Source organism: Dama dama, chromosome 8, assembly GCF_033118175.1.
Source record: "Dama dama isolate Ldn47 chromosome 8, ASM3311817v1, whole genome shotgun sequence".
NCBI classification, from domain to species: domain Eukaryota; kingdom Metazoa; phylum Chordata; class Mammalia; order Artiodactyla; family Cervidae; genus Dama; species Dama dama.
The window spans coordinates 7744171-7753563 of NC_083688.1; the positions used below are offsets into that span (position 1 = coordinate 7744171).

At 44.2% G+C, this 9393-nt stretch overlaps 1 long non-coding RNA gene across 1 annotated transcript; it reads right to left on the minus strand.

The window, feature by feature from the left end:
- Positions 1 to 6781: 6781 nt before the first annotated feature.
- LOC133060349 (uncharacterized) lies at positions 6782 to 9110 on the minus strand. Its single transcript, XR_009693763.1, has 2 exons — positions 8978 to 9110; positions 6782 to 7260 (listed from the first exon to the last, which is right to left on the minus strand). It is a non-coding gene; the product is annotated as an uncharacterized LOC133060349 (long non-coding RNA).
- Positions 9111 to 9393: the final 283 nt, after the last annotated feature.

Sequence of the window (9393 nt, forward strand, 5' to 3'; positions counted from 1 at the left end):
TGTCATGGCTCCATTCATAATTTTGTCTTGTTCCAGTCGGTATATACAACTTTCAGAGCTCTTGTATTTGGAAAGCTGGAAGGGCCCAGACTTTGAAATAGTGTCTTGTTTTCACTGTTTTTTGTTTCGTTTTTGTTTCTTTTTTTTTTTTTTTTAAACTAAAGCTATATAAAGCTTGTGGATTAAACAGAATAAATTTCTAAATTTAAAAATGTTGGCCACTCACTTTTATTACCCATCTGAATACTGCAGGAAGCCAACCTTAGAAATCTCACAGTGTCTATATTTTACCCTCTTGGCAACTCTGGCAGAGGGAGGATTGGGCGAGGGAAATGCAAGGTGATAAAATTGTCCTGGCATCTTTATGTTAGTAATTAATGTGATAAGTGCCATGAGAGGGAAGTGCACAGTGAGATTGGAACATATATAATGGGCAGGTCAGCCAGGCATAGGGGAAGAGAAGAGTTTCAGGCAGAGCACACAGTATGTGTATTCCCCAAGGCAGAAGGAGTCTGGCACATTCTAGGAAGTGAATGAAGGCTAAAAAATGATTGGAGCTGTCTTCCTGTATCAGAGGCGTGTGCGTGCACTTGTGTGGGGGTGGGGGTGGTTGGTATGGGTGGTGTATGGTGTGAGTGGGTATGGTGGTTGGCTCCCTACAGGCCATTTTTGAATTTTAAGATTGAGGAGAGTAATATAATTTGAGAGAACTTAGAAGGTGATAACACTATATAAGGTAAAACAGTAGCATTCACATCTTCTGTGTGTATGGGGCAAGAATATAGAGCTTTCAAGGATCTTCCATGTGACTTCTTTTGATTTTTATAATTCAGTAATGTTGGAAATGTACAGAATATCCAGTCCCTAAGGTGGTTGCTCCTGACTTACCCCTTCCAATATGAACAAACCAATGAACATCACTGGGGGTACTTCTATCTGTCTGGCCATTCGCTCATTCAGTCCATTTATTCATTTGTTCCGTTTATTCAGTAGGCTTTCATTCCACCACTTGACTGAACTTGTTAAGGTGAGCAGCAGCCTCCATTTTGCCAAAATGAACGATCAATCTCCATCTTTTACTAGCCCTGTTGGCAGACTTTGACTTATTCACTCCTTTGCTGAAACACTTTACCTTCTAGATGGAACATTTAAATATCTTTTTGTTGATGTGTCAAATTTTCCAGTTAAACTTTGCCTTGACCTAGACCTCTATCCAGCTACCTGGCTGATAGGTTCATTTGGGTGTCTAAAAGGCATACCAAATTGAACGCGTCCTCTGATCCGGTCTCAGTCTCATTTGGTACCTGTCACATTAGCTCAAAATTGAGTTGATGCCGTCAGTGGCAGCGTTGTCCACCCTCCAGTACTCACGCACACAAGGCCATCCTGTTCCCAGTAGCCTGTCAGATCATGGTGGTAGTCTAGTTGCCAAGTCGTATCTAACTCTCTGCGGCCCCATGGACTATCGCCTGCCCAGCTGCTCTGTCCACGGGATTTTTTCAGGCAAGAATCTGAAGTGGGTTGCCATTTCCTTCTCCAGGCATCTTTCCAACCCAGGCGTTGGCAGGTGGATTCTTTACTGACAGAGCTACCAGGGAGTCTTGTCAGATCATAGTACTGCTCAAAACCCTCAGTAAAATCCAAATTTCTTACCCTGGCCTGCAAGACCCAGTAGCACCTGCTTGGGCATCTTCATCTCCTCCCCTCAGTCTGCTCAAGCCATATCTACCTCCTTGCTCTGCTTTAATCAAAGTGTTCTCTCTAGGGTCCTTTGTTTTCACTGCCCAATCTTACCTGTTTCTTTACTAGGTTTTCTTCAGACAGGCTTCCCTAACTCCTCTTTTTTCATCTGTAGTGATGATTACAACCTGAAATGATGTATTTTTGGTCTCTAGGAACTTATTCTTGCTTGTGACTGTGTCCCCAGTGCCTAGTACACTGTAGAAGTACAAATACTTGATGAACAGATGAGAAATAAGTTTAATTGACTGTCATTGCCAGGCACTGCTAGGGCTTGAGGTGAGGAAAATGAAGACATGGTGATTGCTGCCAGCTAGCTAGTATTTGCCTCCTGGGAATAAAAACATACAATCTGGAGTGGGCAAGAACATAGAGTCTGGCAGGCCAAAGTTTCTACCGTAGCTTTCCACTGTGTGACCTTGATTAAGTTACTTGGCCTCTAAGTGCTTCCATTTCTTGGATCGGAGTCAAATAATGGAACTACCTCAGTTTTTAAAGAGTTAAATGTGTTAGTTAACACATACAAAGCAATGATAGTACAAAGCGAAGTCCCCATATTCTTAGGTGACATAATGTGTGGTCATCCTGTTAACTATGACAAGTTTTAGTTTGGCTGTCTGAAAGGGATTTTAATCATCCCTTTTCAATGTAATTTTTTCTTTAAATAAAATTCATTTTAAAGTGTGCAGTTCAGTGGTACTTGGTATATTCACAAGGTTATGCAACCATCACCATTATTCTGGAACATTTTCATTACCCTAAAAAGAAACTCTGCCCATTAGCAGTCACTTCCCATTCTACTGACAGCCCTAGCAGACCCAACTGTCTATAGATTTGTCTATTCTGGACATTTCATTTAGTATGTGCCCTTTTGTGTCTGACTTCTGTCATTTAATTTATAAACTGTTCAGTTGTGTTCGACTCTGCGACCCCATGGACTGTAGCCTGTCAGGCTCCTCTATGGAATACTTCAGGCAAGAATACTGGAATGGGTTGCCATTTCCTCCTCCAGGGGATCTTCCCAACCCAGGGGTAGAACCTGCATCTCTTGCATCTCCTGCATTGGCAGGTGGATTCTCTACCACTGCGTTAGCTGGGAAGCCCAACATCATGTGTTTAAGGTTCATCAATGGTACTTCCTATTTTTTATTTCTTAAGTGGTATTGCCTTATATAGATATACTACATTTTGTTTATCCATTCATCAGTTGGACACTTGAGCTGTTTGCGCTTTCCAGCTATTGTGAATAAAGCTGCTATGAATGTTTGCATACAAGTTTTTATGTGGACATATATTCTCTTGGGTATGTATATACATATACATGTATACCTAGGAGTGGCATTGCTGGGTCATATGTAATTCAACTTTTTAAGAAACTGCTGGACTATTTTCAAAAGCAGCTGTACTGTCCTAACATTGTTACTAGCAGAGTATGAGGATTATTACTTCTCCACATTCTTAATAATACTGTTTGATGATAACTAGCCTAGGGTGTGAACTAGTATCTCACTGTGGATTGATATGCTTGTCTTGTGATGGCTAATGATGTTGAGCGTCTTCATGTGCTGACAGACTTCAACACCATGTTAAGGCAGACTTGTATCTATGAGAATATTTTTGAAATTGTAGGCTCTCAGGGTTTCTGCAGAGTAGAGCTTAGCAGTAAACAATCCACCTGCCATCCAGTAGGCAGTGGACATGCAGGTTGAATCCCTGGGTCGGGATTTCCTGGAGGAGGAAATGGCAACCCCTTCCAGTAGGAAAATCCCAAGGACAGAGGAGACTGGTGAGCTACAGTCCATGGGATTGCAAAAGAATTGGACACGACCTAGTGACCACCGCCAACAAACAAATCGATAATGCATTTGTAAAGTGCCTGTTGCCGGGGTTGGGGCTGGGGGTTATGGCCAAACAAAAGTTTGTTCCCATATTGTAGAAAGGATCAGGAGACTAAGCAAGGGTGTGACTTCCTTAAGATACATGCAGGTCTGGTTGATACTGTCCCTCCTATCATCTGGTGGAGAACACTTTTTCTCAATATACCTGCCTGGTATTAAAATCACATTAGATGATGGAAGTAGAAACTCTACCCAAATATGTATGGTTCTTAGAAAGGCATTGGAACTAAGGATGGAGCTTGTGACTCTGAAAAATCCAAGTTTAGAAGTTGAAATTTGAAAGGCATTAATATTCTAAAGGTCCAACTCTGCTCGTTCCTTTCTGAAAGGCTAGTTCCAAAAGTCTGTAAGACTGTTTTGTCTTTTGAAAGCTTATTTGCAGTATCCTTCACATAAAAGATCCATCTTAGCTCATACAAAACATGTCTTTTGGCCCTTTGGAACTCAATTATTGCTATACTCCTAACTGGTCTATGCGAATCTGTTTTTAAAAGAAAGATAGGATCTGAAATACAGGTTTGTCCAGAGCTCCTTGCAAAATCCTCCACATTTGTCAAGTTTCACATCATATGTCACATATGTCAATGATGTTAAGTTGGCATGCTTTCACATCATAAGGGATTTTTGCCAAGATGCCCTTTTATTTCAGGTGTATCGTGGTAGGAGAAGCTGATGTGCTGATTTCCCAAGTGGCACCATATGTACAGAGGACTGTGGGTACCTGTCACCCAACAGGGCAGTCGTAAACTCTTCAGCTGGCGACTTCCTTAAGAGAAAGTGTTTTGCAGACTGCAGGTTGAGACGCAGCAGTGACTTGTAAAGTTGAATGGGTCACAGCATATAAAAAAGAGAACTAAACAGTAAATTGAAGTATGAATCACATATAGTAGGTTAAATATTATTTCATGAAGTATATATGTGCGTATGTGCTTGTGTACTGGGTTACAATGTAATTAATATAGCCAACAAGATGGAAAACTGCTACCTCACAGACTGCCTAGTCCACCAGCTTTTAAACTGCCCTGCAGAGCCCTGAGTGGTGGTGGTATGATTCAGATTTTCTCTGTAGGATGGGGTCTCTAGCAACACTGATCTTCTTTGAGGGATTGAGAGATGATACAGGTAAGATTGAGATATGATACAAGTTTTGCAAGGGCTTTGCTCTACTCTGATGGTTTTGTTCCCTTTAACTTTGAACTTCCCTGTTGGGGTTCCACAGCCCAAACTATGTGAAAACCAGCAGTTTGGCTTAGACCTGGTGATCAACAGATAAAGACTGCAAAGGGGAACTGACTGCCCCAAAGTAAAGCCTCGCTCCTCCAGGTGCCCTGCCCCCCCCCACCCCCCCTCAGCCGGGGGCAGTTACGGGCACTTAGTGTTTTTAGTTTTTGTTCTTAAGGCAGGTTTGAAAGTAAGTGTTAGTCTCTCAGTGGTGTCCAACTCTTTGCAACCCCGTGGACTGTAGGCCCACCAGGCTCCTCTGTCCATGGAATTCTCCAGGCAAGAATAGTGGAGTGGGTTGTCATGCCCTTCTCCAGGGGATCTTCCTGACCCAGGGATCAAACACGGGTCTCCTGGACTACAGACAGATTCTTTACCGTCTGAGCCACCAAGGAAGCCCAAGGCAGGTTTATTGAGATATAATTTACATAAGTAAAATCCAACTTTCCTGGGAGCATCATTCTATGAACTCTGTCAAATGTGTGAAAGTGAAAGTCGCTTGGTCATGTCCGACTCTTTGCGGCCCCATGGATAGTGCATGGAATTCTCCAGGCCAGAATTCTGGAGTGGGTTGCTATTCCCTTCTCCAGGGGATCGAACCCAGGTCTCCTGCATTGCAGGCAGATTCTTTACCAGCTGAACCACGAGGGAAGCCCTGTCAAATGTATACAGTCATATAAACACTACTACAGGAAAGATAGACTTATTTCCATCCCCTCAAGGAATTGAGGGCGCCCAGCTTTAATTCTGTTGTAGTCAAAGGAAACAGTACCCAGGCGCTTCTGAGGCAGGGTTAGCAGTAGCTTTCAGTGAAGAGTGGAGACGTGGAAGGAAAATCCCAAAGTGGCCTTTGGGAGCCTCAAGTCCCACATCCGCTCCTTACCTAGAGCATAGCTGTGTAGGGACCTTTCTAGCAGTTTAAGCGTGGAGGCTTTGGCTTACGTAGCCCACAGGCTCAGAGAGGGTGGTAAGCCTGCCGGGTCTGGACCCCACCTGGAGGGAGAAGCTCACCTTAGCCAGGGGGACCCACCCAGCCAGCCAAGGTGTGCTGAGCAGCCCGCAGGGACCCTGTGATTTCCCACTTCCGTTCTTTTGTGTTTCTCCTGCTGTTCTCTACCTGGGATACCCTTTTTTGTCTCCTAGAAGTGTATTTAAGATGACAATCTCTAACTATAAAATATATATATATATATATGTTCACTTTCAGAGAAATTGGAAAACAAAAAGAAAAACTTGGGGAATTCCCTGGCAATTCAGTGGTTAGGACTCAGGCTTTCACTGTGGGGGCCTGGGTTCAATTTCTGGTCTAGAAACTTGATCCCGCAAGCCACACAACACAGCAGCGCGCCCCCCACCCCATCCCCCCCCAAAAAACAAAAGAAATTGTTGTCAATCCCATCATCCAAATACAACCAAAGGCCCTTACTTCAGGTCAAGTACTCTACTTGAAAATACTCAACCATCACTGAGCTCCCCTCCTTTAATATATAGAGCAAACCAGGTTTTCCCCCAAATATATTTAGAAGTACTCACAGAGCATATCAGGATCAAACCATGTATATATAACGTTTCATTATTTGTCTGTGTTAGGTCTTAATTGTGGCACTTAGGATCTTCGTTGCATCATGTGGGGTCCTTTGCTGGGGGTGCAGGGACTCTAATTATGGCACATGGGCTTAGTTCTCCAAAGCATGTGACATCTTAGTTCCCTGATCAGGGCTCAAACCTGCGTCCCCTGCATTGCAAGGCGGATTCCAAACCCCTGGACCACGAGAGAAGTCCCTTGTAAAATTTAGTAATTTTTTTTCCATTTGACATACCATGAACTAAAATTGCAGATACATTGTGAAGATTTTCTGCAACCAGGAAATTTGGAAAATAGAAAGTGAATTAACTCATGCCAACATCAAAACACAGCTACAGTTCTCCCTTTTGTATACTTTTTATTAATATCTAGTCTTTTTATGTATATATTAGGTACTTCTAGTTTATTTGAACTCTTGCCTCTATGGGTAAAATGGTAATAATGGTACCCACCTCACAGCGTTGTGAGGAGGATGGAATGAGATGAACAAAATGTAGTCCCGGCCCCAGTGAAGCTCTTGGCACATGACCAGGAAGAGGGGTGATGAATCAGGGATGAAACCGCATGCTCAAGGACATTAAAGAGAGGAGCGGTGCAGTGTTGCAATGGTCAAGAGTAATGTTCCGTAGCAGCATCTCAGCCAGATACACTGTGAGACGAGGCAAGTGACTTTGCCTCCCTCAGCCTGTTTCCAGTTGGTTTTCTGTGAGAATTGTTCCACATGTACATTTATCTTCGTTGTGTTTGTGGGAGGAGATGAGCTTCATGTCTTCTGACTCTGCCTTCTTGATCTGCCGCCAGCCTGAGTTTCCTCTCCTGTAAAGTGGGCATAAATTCAATTATTCAATAAGATAATGCACATCAAGGGCTTAGCTTGTGCCTGGAGCATCATGAGGACTTCATTAGTGAGAGTAAAACTCGGATGCTGGCAATTAGAGGATGTACCACCATCTAGTAAATGTTATCTGTTCATTGTAAAGGCATGTGGTAATTCTGGAGAAGTGAAAATTGGGTGGGGGGAGTCTTACACTATAACTTACAATGTATATATATCTTACATTATATACAATGTTATGCACAGAAGGGTCTGGAACCCTGAAGAAAGAACACACTCATCTGTCACACTCAGTTTCTCTGTCCTCATCTCTACCTTTTCAAACTGTTCATGGGGTGCTCCAGGCAAGAATCCTGGAGTGGGTTGCCATTACCTTCTCCAGGGGACCATGATTTGTCAGAAGGAGATCAAACCAGTCAATCCTAAAGGAAATCAACCCTGAATATTCACTGGAAGGAATGATGCTGAAGCTGAAGCTCCAATACTTCGGCCACTTGATGTGAAGAGCCGACCCATTGGAAAAGACCCTGATGCTGGGAAAGATTAAAGGCGAAAGGAGCAGGGGCTGGCAGAGGATGAGATGGCTGGATGGCATCATCGACTCAGTGGACATGAATCTGAGCAAGCTCTGGGAGATAGTGGAGGACAGAGGAGCCTGGCGTGCTGCAGTCCATGAGGTCTCAGAGAGCGGGACTTAGCGACTGGACTCTACTCCCAGCTGCTGAAAAGGATTTCTCTTTCCTGTTCCAGCAGCTTCTCACATTCTTCCACGAGGTGGCGCCCGGGCCCTGGGACCCACAGCAGGAGCAGATGCCCTAGATGTTAGTCCATCTCTCCTGCTTTCTCTTTCTCTTTCTCTTTCCTTCTCCCTCCCTCCTTATCTTTCTTCTGGTCAGTGAGACACTAGATGCAGTGCTCAGAGGCTCTTTGGAGGCTTCCAGAGCTTGAAGAACAGCTCCAGGGCCCTTGCAGCTCACCTAGTCCATCCGAAGTTGTAATTCTTTTGTAGCCAGTCCCTAGCTCTCTCCAGTTCTCACTTGCATACCTTCAGTGACGAGAAACTCGCTACATTATGAGGCTTCTGTTCTGCAAGGAATTCCATATAATAGTCAAGCACTCGAACTGTGAAGATAAACCCAGCTGGGTTCTAATGTCCCAGTTTTGCTCTTTGCTCAACGAGTGATTCAGACCCTTGCTGCTTTGTTTATGAGTGAATCACCAGGGTCTGGCACAGGAAAGGCACTCATCTGGTAAATAAGTAAATGAACAAAGTCAATTGTCTTCTGCATCCAGTTTCTTCACCTGTGAAATGGGTTAATAACAGTATTCACCTCATATGTTTGTGAAGAATTAACACAACAGGACCTGAAACAGGCTTTTTCCTGGCACATAGTAAGTATCAATGATTACTTCTTTCATTTTCTTTTGTATTTCCAGTATCTCTGCTCCTCTTATCTGAAAGTTGTCCTTTAGAGCTCCTTTCAGCTTAGCCCTATTCCTTGGAGCCATGAAGAACATTTGCTCACTTCTCCAAATGCTTCAACTCTACAAGCCACATGTGTGCCAAGCACTTGGGTGACTACAACAAAGACTTGATCACGGTGTTTTCTTTGGGTGCCTCTTTGTCTAGCCATGGAAAGAGACAATGAAGCAACAGTGGGTGCTCAGTGAAGATTTTGAATGAACAGTAGGACTTACCCCAGAAAAGTCACATAAGCTGGTGAGTATAGGTCCAGGACTTGGATCCTGTCTGATCGCAGCCTGCACCTTAAGCCCTCAGTCCTGTCATCCCTTCGCTCTGGAGGATGCTGGAGCCTGTGGTTCATTTCCTGTTAATGGGCATTCCACCACCACCACCGTGACGTCATGGCTATTATGTGGCTTCTCATCACGCATTCCTCGTCTCTCCCACGTCGGAACCATATTTGGCTCTATTGGAACCCCATGTGACTGGCTGGGGGTAGGGCTGGCACCTCCACCTCCAGGGTGGGCTCTGATGGCTTGGACCAAGCAATGCCTCATCCCCTTACACTCAGTCACAGAGACAGACACTACCTGAGCCAGAGCCAGGGAGCTGCCCAAGGAAGTCAGCGGGGGGGTCTTCCCTGGTGGCC